The sequence below is a fragment of the Mustela nivalis genome, assembly GCF_964662115.1.
Source record: "Mustela nivalis genome assembly, chromosome: 6".
In the NCBI taxonomy this organism is placed as follows: Eukaryota; Metazoa; Chordata; class Mammalia; order Carnivora; family Mustelidae; genus Mustela; species Mustela nivalis.
The window spans coordinates 102817617-102834292 of record NC_139025.1 but is presented as its reverse complement, the minus strand read 5'-3'; the positions used below and the strand labels follow the sequence as shown (position 1 = coordinate 102834292).

Genomic DNA, 16676 nt, shown 5'->3' with positions numbered 1-16676 from the left:
TAAGTGCCCCCCCCAATTCTACAATAAAATGAAGCTTTATACTACTCATTGCCACCTTCAGTTAACCTAATCCCAATCAGGATTCGCCCAGCCTTTACTAACAGTCAGCCATGAAAAGTATGTGTGTGCTATAGCTATACAGCCCAGTCTGCCTAGGATATTACCATTTTATGCCAGTCGTCTTGCATGCACCCTTTTACCATGGTAGAGGCAAAAGACCAAGCTTCTATAGTCTCTTTAAGAATACAGTATTTCAGGGGCGCCTGGGTGGCTCAGTGGGTTAAGCCGCTGCCTTCGGTTCAGGTCATGATCTCAGGGTCCTGGGATCAAGTCCCGCATCGGGCTCTCTGCTCAGCAGGGAGCCTGTTTCCTCCTCTCTCTCTCTCTGCCTGCCTCTCTGCCTACTTGTGATCTCTCTCTGTCAAATAAATAAATAAAAATCTTTTTAAAAAATTTAAAAAAATAAAAAAAAAAAAGAATACAGTATTTCAGGGATGCCTGGGTGGCTCAGTTGGTTGGACGACTGCCTTCGGCTCAGGTCATGATCCCGGAGTCCCAGGATCGAATCCCACATCGGGCTCCCAGCTCCATGGGGAGTCTGCTTCTCCCTCTGACCTTCTCCTCGCTCATGCTCTCTCTCACTGTCTCTCTCTCTCTCAAATAAATAAATAAAATCTTTAAAAAAAAAAAAAAAGAATACAGTATTTCAAATTATAAAACAATATGTATAGAATTTTGAAAAAAAAAACTCCCTATATGTATAAAGATGTAGAAAAAAATCTGGAGAACTACACATTAGAATTTAACAGTGGTTAATCTGCAGAGTTGAATGGTTTTTACCTTTTGCTTTGTATTTCCCTATGCTGTCTAAAAAAATTTTTTTTTACAATTGCATATACTACCTTTTATACTTAGGAGAGAATTATTTCCACTCATTAAAATGCAGCTTTCTTTCTGATCCAAATCCTCATTTCAAAAGCACACTCTATTAATTAATATATTTTATTCATCAAAAACTGAGGCAATGTGATATATATGTGTATATACATATATGTATATATAGATAGATAGATAGATAGATAGATATGCATACACGCGTGCACACACACAAATATACTCTAGGACACTTTAGCTTTTAAGATGCAGAAAATCTCATGAGGAATTTGAGAGGTGGGATGGGGGGTCCTGGAGGCAGGGAAGTAAAAAATGAAACAAGATGGAACCAGGCAGGGAGACAAACCTTAAGAGACTCTTCATCTCAAGAAACAAACTGAGGGTGCTGGGGAGTAGGGGGAGGGATGGGGCGGCTAGGTGATGGACACTGGGGAGGGTATGTGCTACGGTGAGCACTGTGAATTGTGTAAGACTAATGATTCACAGACCTGTACCCCTGAAACAAATAATATATTTGTTACTAAATAATAATAAAACAAATAATATATTTGTTACTAAAAAAAAAATGCAGAAAATCCAAATTCAAGAACCCATCTTACTGTGGAAAATATAGTACCTACCTCCCTTTCAGAGTTGTTTAAGAGATCAAAAAAGGATCCATGTGAAAGTACTTTAATGCAATACACTAATGTGCACTATTATTATAACTATAAGCACATGAAAAACTAAACTCCTATTTCGTATCTAAAGTAAAGGAGTCTTACTGGAGTTCCAATTCCCTTCTGGTATTAACAGTGTCCTCTTAGCTCAGCCTTCTACTTACATCTAATCTATGTCTTTGGCAAGTCTACCTTTTTTATGGATAATCGTTTCCGGGTTTCCACGTTTTCTATCTTCACTAGGACAGAGCCAGCTCTCCAATTCTTCTCTTATGGCTCTGACTGCCTGAAAGTGAAAGAAAATATGTCTGTTCCCTCCAAACAGATGTTAAAATCTTCTTTTAATCTGATTTCTATTTTATGATCTGCCATATGTTGCAATATAGAGTAGTGGGAAGGCACATGGACTCTGAAGCCAGACTACCTAGGTTCAGAACCAGGTTCTGCTGTGTCACCAACTCTGCAATGTAACCTTGAATTTGTGAGCCTCAATTTGCTCATCTGTAAAACTGAGGTAACAACAGTACATCAGTGCATAAAGATGTTAAACAGTGGTAAAAAAACAGTGCCTGACATATAGTAAATATTAATTATGACTTAAATCCTTTTCTAATACTGTTTCTCTAAAAGTATAATGCTTACAGGCTAAGATAAAACAAGCAAACAACATATGTCTCTTGCTTTTTTCTTACTGAAAAGTGTCTCCTTTTTTTTTAAGATTTTATTTATTTAATTGACAGACAGAGATCACCTAGTAGGCAGAGAGGCAGGCAGAGAGAGGGAGGAAGCAGGCTTTTTATGAAAAGAAATACCTGAAATTTACAAATTAAAAATATGTCTATGCTTAGGAATTGGTTCAAGAGAATCCAAGGATTAGGGGTGGAGTGGTAGTGAATAGAAATAGAGAGGAAACAAGACTGCCTATAATTCCTGAAGCTCAGTTATGAGGACATGGGAGCTCTTTATACTATTCTTTGTTTTATAATAACATGTTTAAAATACTTTGTAACAAAAAGGTGTTGTTTTTTTTTAAATGCTGTCTGAGAATTGAATTACCTGCCTAGGACTGCAAATAGTGTCTACATATTCCCACAACAGACTAATGCACAGTTAGGCATAAGTGAATATAAATTTTCCATGATCAAATTATATTTATTAAGTGCTAGAAGAAGTCATTTGACATGAATTTCACTAACACTAACTCTTCAATAATGACCGTTCTTTGCAAGCCTGTTTCTAGCTAACCAATTTATGGCTATGAAAAAATATATAGTGTTTCAGTATACTTTAGTTTTATTTATTAAATAAAGCAACAGTCACAAAAAATTTGCAGACAATATTGCAGAGTCATCACTATCTTTCTAGTCCTAGTGGCCTATGGTACTTCTGGAATTTATCATTAGCAGACTTATTGCATAAGTGCACCAGTTCACTGAGCTCCAAAAGAACTAGTTTTATCTTGTGTATGAAAACCCTTTCCTGCCTTCCTACTCTGAAATAAAGAGCCAAACCAACAGATGGCACACCAAGAGGGAAGGGGTGGTGATAAGGAGGCAGTTTAAGAGAGCACCAGGGAAAAAGAAAATAACAGAGAACTGAAAGATAAAAGAATTTAAGAATATAAAATATTCAGCAATTCCTTAGATTTTTGTAGATCAGAGTCACATTCTATCACTCAACTACTTTAAAGTAAACTGATTCTGTGAATTTGCATCTCACTTTATTCCCTTTTACAGTGTACCTTTAAGAATTCTGAAAAGTCCCTCTTAATATCTCAGACCAATTTAAGTTAACCAAAACAATTCAAACTATTTCCAAAATAAACAAGGGGATCAGGAGACCTACTGAACTTTTATCAGCATTTCACTACTGCTATACATTCACACCAGCCTTTTCAGAAGCTACCAAACTTTTTTTACCTCTAAAAAGTAAAGCACTCCACCTCTATCCTAATCTACAATACAATCAAAAAAACATCAACATTACTGCAGTTTAAGTGGTAGAAGGTTTTCATTAAAACATTAGTTTAAAAAACATTACAAGAGGGTTGCAATTAGCATTATAACTTTAATCTAAATTACATTTCTTAAAAACAGCTAGGCTTTCAGTATAACATTAAGAACATGCCAATTACAACAGGCCACCTTTGCCCATTCATCATGCCAAGTTATCTTCTGCTTCCAGATTAAGCAATTTCTAATCACCTATTTAAGAGATCAAGCCCAATAACACCATACAATGCAAAAGTCCAGGGGCACCTGGATGGCCGAGTCAGTTAGCAGCTGCCTTCAACTCAGGTCACAATCCCAGGATCCTGAGGTTGAGCTCTACATAGGGCTCCCTGATCAGCGGGGAGTCTGCTTCTCCCTCTCCCCACCCCATCCCGTTCACTTGTGTTCTCTCTCAAATAAATAAAACCTTAAAAAAAAAAAAATGCGGAAGTCTACCACTCACACATACACTGGCAGTTTTGCAAAGAAATAGCAACTTCCTTTATGACTAGAGAACCTAATAAAAGAAGATCTAGCAAGTAGAGGTTATTCAAAGGCTCATTCCTCAAAGCTACCTCTTCTCTGTCAAGCTTGTCATATATCAGAATTATCTACCCTGTCTTTCTCACAGAGGTATTATGAAGATCAACTGAGAAAATGGTTACCAAAATACTTTGCAAACTAGAAGCCATATACACTACACAAATATATATATGTGTAGACATATGTACACACACACACAAATGTAAGTCATTACTATTTCCCTACCTGATTGTACTCTAGACAGTTTACAGAGTAAACCTGTTCCTTAATATGATTAAGTTTCAAGGTCTACCAAGAAAAATTTCATATTCCAGGGCATAAAGATCAACTAATATTTACCTTCCTATGACAATATCCAATCCTTATAACAATTATTATTCTCTTCTAAAATCTATTTCTCCTCTTTGGCAGAACAGAACTAGAAACAATTTTTTTTTTTAAGATTTTTTTTTTTAATTTATTTGACAGAGATCACAAGTATGCAGAGAGGCAGGCAGAGACGGGGGGAAGCAGGCTCCCCACCAAGCAGAGAGCCCAATTTGGGGCTCGATCCCAAGACCCTGGGATCATGACCTGAGCCGAAGGCAGAGGGTTAACCTACTGAGCCACCCAGGTGCCCCTTGACCTAGAAATATTCTTTAGAATTCAAAGCAACATGTGGCACCTAAACTCAATCTGTCACAATGAGTTCCTCAACACCTATGTAGAATGGTCTTGACCAAATATTAGTTGGATAGGATTTTATTTTTCTTAAAGATTTATTTATTTATGAGAAAGAGAGCATGTGCACACACATGAGCAGGGGGACAGGCAGAGGGAAAAAGGGAGGGCAGGGAGAGGGGGGGAAAGAGAGAGAGAGAAAATCTTTTTTTTTTTTTTTTTTTTTTTTTTTTTGAGAGAGAGAAAATCTTAAGCAGATTCCCTGCTGAATGCAGAGCCCCAACAGGGTTCCATCTCATGACCCTGAAATCATGACCTGAGATGAAATCAAAGAGTCTGATGCTCAATGGACTGAGCCACCCAGGTTCCTCAGGGGGACAGAATTTTAGATCAGCCAAAACCATCACATTGAGGTTTGCCATTTCCAGACTCTGCCCCCAACAGTTCTGCCAACACCTCCCTTTGTTACAGAATTCTAATTCATGTTCCCATCACCTGCTAGCTGTGCCATCTTGGGCTACTTAACCTCTCTGTACTTCAATTTCCTTCTCTGCAAAATAAACAGGTTAAATGCGGCTTTTTTTTTTTTTTTTAGTTCTGTTTAGCTCTAAGACTATAGGGTTTGTTTGCTTGTTTGTTTGTTTAAGATTTTATTTATTTATTTGACAGAGAGAGAAATCACAAGTAGGCAGAGAGGCAGGCAGAGAGAAAGCAGGCTCCCTGCTGAGCAGAAAGCGCTATGTAGGGCTCCACCCCGGGACCCTGAGATCATGACCTGACCTGAAGGCAGTGGCTTAACCCACTGAGCCACCCAGGTGCCCCAAAATGTGGTTTAAATAATTAACAATTCGACCATATTTAACTGTGGTTTAATAATAGATACAAGTACTTTCAGAGAAAGATAATTATCATATGATCTCACTCTTATGTGGAATTTACGGAACAAAACAGAGGATCATAAGGGAAGAGAGGAAAAAATAAAACGACAAAATCAGAGAGGAATACAAACCGTAAGAAACTCTTAATCATAGAAAACATACGGAGGGTTGCTGGAGGAAAGGGAGTGGGGGTATGGGGTAACCAGGTAATGGACATTATGGAGGGCACATGATGTAATGAGAACTGACTGTTACATAAGACTGATGAATCAATAATACATTACATGTTAATTAATTCAATAAACAAATAAATAACAGAAAAAAGTACTTAGAATAATATCTGGTACACAGTAAACGTTTAATAAATGTTACCCAGTATTATTCCTTTATATGCACATCTGCCTACTCCACCACACCACCTTTACTAAATTACATAAATCTATCATTCTCCATCATTTCTTCTTTTTAAAAGAATGAACAATGTTGAGAAAATGTTGAGAAACTATGTTGAGACAATGTTGAGAAACTATGTAAGAAAATTCAACGATAACTTCTGTAAGACACTTCTGCTTTTCAATTATATTAACACATAGACAATATAATCTTTCTAGTTCTAGATTAGGTTATCCTATATTACTAATACTATCAGCAAAGCTGCTTACTTGAATTGTATCACATAAAACTGCCCATTGTCTATGACCCAACAATTTTACAGTATAGTAACTAACACTACAAAAGGTCTTAAAACATGGCAAAACTTAAAAGAGCTTCTAAAAATGCTTGTATAGTTTAAGGAAAAAACAAAACAAAACAAAACAAAACACTTGGACAACAACAATGTATATCCCCAAAATCAAAATCCATAGACTTTAAATCAAGAGCTTAAAGTGAGAACAAATAGCTTGCCAGGGTAAGAGGAAATATTACTATTCTATTAACATCACTACCATTATATTTAGAGAACAAGCAAACCCTGCAAGAACCACAAGAGCTGAACTCCAAGTTAATTTTTTATATATTACTTAGCACAGCCTATGCACAATTACATGCTCTTGACAATGTTATAAATTCTAAATCTTAACATTTCATATGTGAGAAACCAATGTAAAAAAATTCATGCTGTTTAACTGATTAATAGTTCTCCTTCAGGGATATCTGGGTGGTTCAGTCAATCCAGCATCAGACTCTGATTTTGTCTCAGGTCATGATCTCAGGATCGTGAGAACAAGCCCCACATCCAGCTCTGTGAGGGACTTGGAACCTGCTTGGGATGCTCTCTCTCCCTCTCTTCCTACTTCCTCCCCCAGCCCCCCTCCCGAGTTTGTGTTCATTCTCTCTCTTTAAAATAAATAAATCTTTAAAAAGAAACATGGTTCTCCATTTGGCACAAAACATTACAAAGGTAGAATTATTTAATCTAATATAGAGACCATTTTACTCCATGGTCAAGTTCCTAGAGCTGTATTCCTGGCTTACTATGTACCAGGGAATTTTAGAAGCACTGGAATGAATAAAACATATAGGTTCAAGCTCTCGTGGAGTTTACATTCTAGTAAGGAAGACAAATAATACAAAAGTAGACAAGTCATTAAGTTTTAGGAAGCACAAATGCAAAAAAAAAAAAAAAAGCAAAAGAGACAAGGAGGGTGGAGGGAAGATGATCACTTATTTTTATAGTGTGATGACTGACGGTTTCTCTGAAGAGGTAAACTCTGAGAACTCTTCTTTAAGCAAACACTTGAATGATGTGAGGGAGGAAACAGTGCAAAGACCTGAAGGAAGAGCACTATAAGCCGAGCAAGAATACCAAGCCCTGGAAATGTTCTGTTGTGAACAAAGAATCATAAGGAGTTCAGTGTAGCAGGAAAGGAATGAACAGAGAGATAGGCAGGGATTAAATACAACATGTAGTACCTTGTTAGCCAACACCAGGAATTTGGTTGTTACTTTAACTGCAGAAGGAAATCATTGCAAAGTACTAAACAGAGGAGTGGTCTATCTGATTGACAGTTAAAAAGATCATTCCAGCTACCAGTGGAGAATAGACTGTCAGAGACCAAATAAGAAAGGAGAAAAATCAGTGAAAGACACCATTGGAGGGGCGCCTGGGTGGCTCAGCGGGTTAAAGCCTCTGCCTTCGGCTCAGGTCATGGTCCCGGGGTTCTGGGATCAAGCCCCGCATCAGGCTCTCTGCTCAGCGGAGAGCCTGCTTCCTCCTCTCTCTCTGCCTGCTTCTCTGCCTACTTGTGATCTCTGTCTGTCAAATAAATAAATAAAATCTTAAAAAAAAATAAAAATAAATAAAATTTTTAAAAAGACACCATTGGAATTACCTAAGTAGGAGATAATGGTGGTTTAGACCAAAGTTATAAGGTAAAGACAACCACAATATATGATCAGATTAGAAAGATAGTCAAAAGATAAAGTCAAGAGGTTTTACTGATGGGCTTGTTATAGGGTATAAAGAAATGAGAAAAATCACAACTGACACCTAGGCTTTTGACCTGAGTGACTACTGGAATGGTCCAGCCATTACTAACAGCTGACTCAGGGAAATAAAGAGGGCAGAAATCACACCTTCTTTATTGTACAAATTTAGTTTGAGATGCCTATTAGTCAATGAAATATGAAATAAGCAGATGAACTATAACACTGGACCTCAGGGAAGGGGTCTGGGCTGAAGACATATATGTGGAAGTCAACCAGCAAAGAGGGTTTTTAAAGCCAAAGAAAAGGATAAAGGTAGATTGGAAAGATTTGTTTAATTCTCACATCAGGCCTATAATGTAGCAACTATTATTATTCTCATTTTTACAGGTCAAGAAGCTAAGAGACTAAGACTTGTCCAATATCCCTCTGCTAGCAAGTGGGAGAGTTAGGAAAAAAAACAAATGGATCTGACTACAATGACTTTCTCCACTGAAGTTCATCATCTAGACCAGAGAACTTGAATACTGGAGTATCTTCTCAATTCTCCTAAAGATGGTACATACCTAGTGCCATTCTAGGTGCACTGGAGAGAACTTAATTCTTTACATACAGTGATTGTCCAAATGTCTTAAGGGTATTTAGTTCTTTCATGGAACCCCAGCTGAGAAAAAAGACTTTATACTATTACTCTATTCTACTACTACTACTACTACTACTACTACTACTACTACTACTACTACTAAGAATCCTTTAAAATGAGAGAGATAAGTGAACAATGTAAATTACCACCCTCTGACTTTTCATGGCCTTCTCTTTTGTAACCAGTAAAATCTAGTGTCATTTGGGGTTTGAATAGCAACAAAAGCAATTTTATTTTAAAACTACATGACCTCAAATGAAACAAGATGGGATTGGGAGGGACACAAACCATAAGTGACTCTTAATCTCACAAAACAAACTGAGGGTAGCTGGAGGGAGGGGGATTGGGAGAAGGAGGGTGGCGTTATGGACATTGGGGAGGGTATGTGCTTTGGTGAATGCTATGAAGTGTGTAAACCTGGCGATTCACAGACCTGTACCCCTGGGGATAAAAATATATGTTTATAAAAAATTAAAAATTAAAAAAAAAAAAACTCTACATGACCTCTGTTGGTTCGATTCACAATCAGTACTGAGCATCTTTTCTTAAAAACAGCAGTTCATCAGAAAACTACGAGAATGTAAGCTCCTCTGGTGCAAGATTTTTTTGTTTTCATATAGACCTACCAAATCACTACATTCTACACCTGAAACTAATATAATATCGTGTACCAACTATACTTAATGAAATTCTTTAAGAAATCTTTGTTTTTTTCATTAATGTGTCCCCAGACTTGGAAGAGTATTCTTTCTGGGAAAGAACCTAAATTTCCAGCTGGGCAGAACTTGCTACCTTTTAAGATGGGGATGTTTTTCATGTTGCCTTAGTATCTTGGTCCCACTAAAATCTGGTAAGATTATCCCCAGTCCAGAACTGTAAACTTTCATTTCATCCTTAAGATTAACCTTCTTTCTTATGGAAATATAAAAGGTTCCAGACATAGCCATTACTGGTTAAATAACTACTATACCACAATTTTAATATGTACTATGTGTACTATTGAAAGTAACTAGCATATAATATGAACCAAAACTATTGTATCACACATACTCTGGAGAAAAGAATATTCTCCTTATAATTTCAGTTGTCCTTTGTTAAACTCCGGAAGTATTTCAGTGCATGGGTATTATGTATCAATGTAGCAACTCCTATTGAATGCAAAAAGTTTCAATGGGCAATCCTGGCTAGATCAGAAATGCGTTCCATTGATTTCACCTACACATAACCTACAACTATCAGTGTAATATTAATGGACAATTTATTTAATTTCCAAGCTATAAGAACCTACCAACCACAGGCATTAAGAGCCCCTACACAATAGGTTCAGATCACTGTAATGACTACAGAGCATTTTTTAAAAATCAGTCACCTCCCACAAATAAATAAATAAATATAAATAACACAGCACATTTTCTGTTGGTGAGGTTATAGGGAAAACAGATATTCTCATACATTACCAGTGGGAATGCAAATGAGTACACTTCTGTAATATCTAACCCAACTATATACAGTAGTTCCCCCTTATCCAAAGGGGATATGTTCCAAGATCCCCAGTGGATGCCTGGTAATACCAAACCCTATTTATAGTATGTTTTTTTCCTACAGATACCCACTCATTATAAGGTTTAATTTATAAATTAAGCAGAGTAAGAGATTAACAACAACAATAATAAAATTGGACAATTATAACAATATAACTGACCCTTGAACAATGCAGGGGGTGGGGCACCAATATCCCATGCAGTTGAAAATTTGCATGTAACTTTTAACTATCCAAAAACTTAACTACTAAAAGCCTACTGTTAACCAGAAGCCTTACTGATAACATAAACAGTCAATTAACACATATTTTGGACATGGTATGTATTATATATTGTATTCTTATGATAAAGTAAGCTAGAGAAAAGAAAATGTTACTAGAAAATCATAAGGAAGAGAAAATACATTTACAGTATTGTGTGGACCTAGGCAGTTCAAACTCATGTTGTTCAAAGGTCAACTATATACTGTAATAAAAGTTACCCACGCCTGGCTGGCTCAGGCATGAAACTCTTCATCTCAAGGTCGTGAGTTCAAGCCCCACTTTGGATGTGGAGCCTACTTAAAAAAAAAAAAAAAAGGCTATGTGAATGTGGTCTCTCAAAATATTTTATTATACTCAATCTTATGACGATGTGAGAGGATAAAATGCCTACATAATGAGATCAATGAGATGAATGACTTAGGCACTGAGATGTAGCATTAGGCTACCAGTGACCTTCTTTCTGACTATACCTTAGGAGGAGGATCATCTGCTCTGACCACTGTTGACCACCAGTAAGTGAAACTATAGAAAGAGAAACTATAGACATAGAGGGACTCCTGCATGCTCAACTTTTGACCCAGCAATCCCACTTAGAGAAATCTACCTTGAAGATACACCTCTAACAATACATATGGACAGGCCAGTTACTGCAATACTGTTTATAACTGCAAAATACAGGAAATTACCTAAATGTACATACATAGAAGAATGGTTGAATAAATTAGGATAGATCCACAGAGTGGAGTGCTGTATAGCTGTAAAAAAGAAGTTAGACTATCTATCTAACAAGAAGAATAAACTAATTTGGAGTGATTTCCAGGACATCCAGTGATTTCCAATAAGTAAAAAAATTAAAGTGCAAAAGAGTATCTATAAGATGCTACTTCTCACATAAGAAATAAAGGAAAAAGCAAACAGTTGTGCAGTTCCTCAGAAAGTTAAACAGAGAGTTACCATACAACCCAGCAATTCCATGCCTAGGTATATACCCAAGGAACTGAAAATAAACATCCACACAAAAACTTGTACATGAATGTTCATAGCAATATTATTCACTGTAGCCAAAAAATGGAAAACCAAATGTCCATCAAATGATGAATGCATGAATAAAATGTGATATATGCATATACTGGAGTATCACTCAGCCAAAAAAAGAAATGGGTTACAGATATATGCTCCATGGATGAACACTGAAAAATTATGCTAAGTGAAAGAAGTCAGGCATAAAAGTCAACATATTATATGATTCCATTCACATGAAATGTTCAGAATAGACAAATTCATACAAACATAAAGCAGATTAGTGGTTAACCTGGGCTAAGGAAGGTGGAAGGGGAAATGACTGCTAATGCATACAGGGTTTCTTTCTGGAGTGGTAAAAATAATTCTTGAATTAGTGGTAATGGCTGCACAATCATGTGAAGACACAAAAAAAATCAACGAACTGGTACACTTTAGAAGGGAAAGTTTTGTGGTATGTGAACTGTATCTCAATTAAAATTGTATGAGAGGGGCGCCTTGGTGGCTCAGTGAGTTGAAGCCTCTGCCTTCGACTCAGGTCATGATCCCAGGGTCCTGGGATCAAGCCCCGAATCAGGCTCTCTGCTCATCAGGGAGCCTGCTTCCTCCTCTCTCTCCACCTGCCTCTCTGCCTACTTGTGATCTCTGTCTGTCAAATAAATTAAATAAATAAATAAATAAATGAAATAAAATTGTATGATAAAAAAAGAAGGAATATAACAAAACACACACAATCTGTTCATTTGTGCAAAAGAAATAATAGAAGGATTAACCAAAAAACCAAAGACGCAGGGCACCTGGGTGGCTCAGTGGGTTGGAGCCTCTGCCTTCAGCTCAGGTCATGATCCCAGGGTCCTGGGATGGAGGCCTGCATCAGGCTCTCTGCTCAGCGGGGAGCCTGCTTCCTCCTCTCTCTCTCTGCTTGCCTCTCTGCCTACCTGTGATCTCTGGCAAATAAATAGATAAAATCTTTAAAATGAAAAAAAAAAAAAAAAAAAACCGAAGAGACTAGTTACCTAAAGGGTAAGAAAAACAGATGAGGAAAAGGGGATGAAGGTGGGAATCAAGTAGTAGTAATAAGAAGTGACATTTCTCTATATCATTTTACGTAGTAGTATTTAGTCATGGTAATGTTTCATATACCTAAATAAATAAATAATCAAATCAACCAGGATTGGAATGGAATGGAATGGAATACAAAGAGTAAGAAAAGAACCAAACTGGAAAAAAAAAAAAAAAAAGAAAAAGAAAAAAAGAAAGGAAAAGAACCAAACTGCATTACAGATGAATAACATAACTCTAAAGGGAAAGTTTTGGAAAAATGAACTAACCTAATATCTTAGGAAAATAATATTTTGACTAGATACCATGAGGTTAAAGACCAAAAAAAAAAAAAACAAAAACAAAAAAAACCTATACTCTAATTAGAAAAATATGTTTCTCATAAGGGTAATGGGTTAGCAATCAGTACCTACTTGATGTGCACTATAAAAGTAAGCAAATGGGATATAATCTATTATCTATATGATCTAGTGTCTACAGACAACGAGATCCAGGTTTTCACTATTAGAAAAAGTGATACAAATAAGAAGTCAGTAAAGGTTAGAATGAACCTTGTGGTGTCATATTAGACTAGAATCTATCAATATGAACTCTATATATTTAATATATATAGAAAGATAAATATATAAATAAACGTGTGTGTGCTCACTTGTATGTGTGGGAGGGTTGGTATTTATACCTATATTTCCTAGCACTATCCTCTGAGGGCCTACGTGCAATGACACCCCCAGTGAGTACACCTAGCAGCCAGATCTTGATTTAAATTCTATTTTCCAATAGAGTTCCTTAGACAAGCTGTTGATTCTAGGACTGGTACAAGGAAAGATACAAGATGAGCAAGAAATAGCCTATGATACCAGAATATAAGGAAGTGTCCAAAAGAGAGTGAAGGCCAACTTGAAAAGGCTCTTAATGGCCAAAGCTGGAATAAGTTGAGAATAAAAAAGTACTATTGGGTTACAACATGTAGAATAAAACAAATACCCATGAGATTATAATTACATAAATAAGTAACTGAATAAACAAATGAGGAAGAGGTATCTCTTCCTAACAGAAAAATTCCAATAATGTGTTTTTAAAAATAGAGGAAAATATAAATCACCATTAGGTAAACACCACAATAACTGCTCCAGACAAGATCTATCAAGGCATGCTAAAATCAGCAGGAGAAAGTTTGAGGAGAAACAGTATATCTGCATAGTCTCAAAGTATCTTCCCTATAATATGTATCAAAAGGAAGAACAGTAACTTTACAGTGGAAAACAAGGTAAAGGTCACCTTAACAAAGTAATCAAGGTTAAAACATCACTAGCAGTAAGACATACCAACACCACGTACCCTCTAAAATGATGCACTGAGGACACATCATGTGTGGTTTTCTTGCAAACATATATAACTTCAACCAAGTCATGGGGAAAACATCAGACAAACCCAAAATGAGAAAAATTCTACAAATTAATTGACAGTACTCATCAAAAATGTGAAGATCATGAAAGCAAGGACAAACTGAGGGATATCACAGATTGGAGGAAATGAGAATACCACACTAAATGCACTGAAGTAGGTTGTGGAACAGAAAAAAAACATAAGGGGTAAAACTTGTGAAACTGCAATGAAGTCTGTAGTTTAGTTAACATCCTGGTTTTGATCATTGTACTATGTTATGGTATCAACATCAGGAGATGATATAGAAGAATATTATGTAGGAAATTTCTGCACTATCTTTGCAACAGTTCTGTAAGTCTAACATTATTTCAAAATAAACAGTTGAAAATAAATAATAAAATCCATCACTTGATCATCTTACCCAACTGTCATATTTCCTTGCTCAGGGATCTCATCTGTAATTTAATATTCTATTAATTTAGAGGGCCCAGTAACAGCAGAAAAAACTAAAATCATAAAAATCGTATCTGACATCTAAAAAGTAAATTAGCTACTTTACGTTCCCTTACAGTTTCTTTTGGTCAAAAAAAATTTGCTAGCTATTGTTGACTTTACTTTGCAAACTTCTTTTTAAGTGATGTGACCAATTTAATTTTTTTCAACATCATGATAATCTGCAGTATGTGCCTATAACACATTTCATTTGTCTGTTAAGCCAAAGTCTTATTTACAATTTAAAAAATTCTCTTTAACAGGTTATAGTAAGTTTTTTAGTTATTATTACATAGTTGTTCAACTATAAAATTCAAAATTTGTTTCACAAGTCAATTTGCTTTTATCCTAACACAAACTTCTTGCCGCACACCAAACCACAAAGTCTTCATTATCGTTACTTTACTAAAAATCTGAATTTTAAAAGATCAACTGTTTAATATATTGAGTCTCTCCTTTTTCTTTTTTAACACCAGAAGGGAGTAATTTTGTCTCTTTTGGGAAAAAAAGCTTGAGACATTAGAATTTGCTATTTATTATTTATCTCCTCTACTAACCAATCCAGCCCAATCAAGAACATAAGTCTCTGAAATTCCTTTCATCGAATAGGATTTGCAGAAAATGTTTATATTACTAAACAAAGTGACCCATTTACATTTGCTTTCTCCTCATGCACCACCAGGATGTCTGCATTGGGAGTGGAATACATGACCAGCAAATGAATGGGAAAGTGTCACGTATAAACAGCATGACTAGAAATTTAAGAAGCAAAGTGATAAGAGAAACTTAGGAAAGGCAAAATTCATAAAAGTTTAGAATTACAAAAGGCCTTAATAGGCCATCTAATCCATTACAATGACAACCCAAGAAAAATGATACTATCCTATTTTTTAAAGCTGCCAGATTTCTAACCTCTCTAGATGTTTCATTCTGCAATATAATCCCGTCATATAATTTGGGAGAAATATTACAAAACTATTCTTTGCCCTACCTAATGCTTTCTTTTCTAAAATAATACATTTTAACTCACTTGCAAGATAAACCCATGTATAGGTGCATATGTTTGCATACATAGAAACAGACACCTAGGACACTCAATTTTGCTTGTAAAAACTCACACCACAGAAACCTACATAATCAAAGGCAGGTATCCATCCCATCCCAATCACAAAGGCACTATAACAAAGTGTCACATAACGACGCTGATCTAAAAATAACCAATGGAAATCAATGTTATAAAACCTTAAGGTAAACAGGTTTCTTCCCACTGTGAATAATCATAGTTTGCCTTCAACAAACACTTCTCCCTTTCAGCGCCCACCACAGGAAAAACTAAAAAACACTTATGTACTACATACAAGCAGACAGGGCCAAAGTAACTCAAATAAAACCATTTTGAAACATACATAGAACGGGGGGAAGTCCCAATCAACAATGAGCCAAGGACTATCTGAAAAAATGAAGTGTCTGTTAGGAAACACACCAAAATAGTAACCATGAAATGCTATCTCTGGGAATGGAATTACAAGAATGAGTTCAGATTTGGTATTTCTTTAATTCTGATTATCCATATTTTCTACTAACTACAGACATTATTTTAAAAGTAAGGCAAATCTGTCCCTGCTCACAGCTCGCTGGGTTGGACAGCGTTTCTTTTACATAACCTCCTGGGAAAGGTGGTACCAGCTCCGGTCCTCGTGTCTCCCAAGAATCTACCACTCATCACAGAAAAGGTTTCACCATGTTGCCTGGGACAGCTCTTGTCATCATCATCCTCATCTTACCCAGAGACTAAACAATGCATCTCGTCTCCCCTTCCTGGTAGCACAGGTTTTATAAATGGTTATTTTACCGAGGCAGGTAAGGTAATTTGGAGAAAGGTTGACCTGATGATGAGTTGCCCCCACCCAAAAGCAGAGGAAAGGATAAAGACACGTCGTCCCAATCTCCACCGCTCAAAAGGTGGTGGGCGACGGGAGGGCACGGGGGTCGCGGCTCTCCCGCAGGAGTCGGGCCGCTGCTCCCCGACCCTAGCCCCGGCCAGGGAGGGACCCTCGTTAGCGGATAAAGGGATGGGGGAGAAGGTCAGAGACCCGACCCCCGAGGGGCAAGTACAGCTAGCCGGCGGAGGGGCGGGTCCCTCTACCCCTCCAGGCGAGCGGCTCGGCTTCTAAGGCGGCTCTGTAGGCGCTCAGGCTGCGGGAGGCCTTTGAGGCC

At 36.9% G+C, this 16676-nt stretch overlaps 1 protein-coding gene across 30 annotated transcripts in view; it reads right to left on the bottom strand.

The window, feature by feature from the left end:
* The window catches only part of HERC1 (HECT and RLD domain containing E3 ubiquitin protein ligase family member 1), a 185803-nt gene that overhangs the window by 168789 nt on the left and 338 nt on the right, over positions 1–16676 (bottom strand). For 5 of the 30 annotated variants that reach the window (XM_082737148.1, XM_082737139.1, XM_082737146.1 and 2 more), the window contains exon 2: positions 1746–1839. The exons of the other annotated variants lie outside the window; for them this stretch is intronic. The gene's annotated coding sequence lies outside the window, so the exon portion shown is untranslated. The remainder of the gene's footprint in view (positions 1–1745; positions 1840–16676) is intronic. 30 annotated transcript variants of the gene reach the window in all.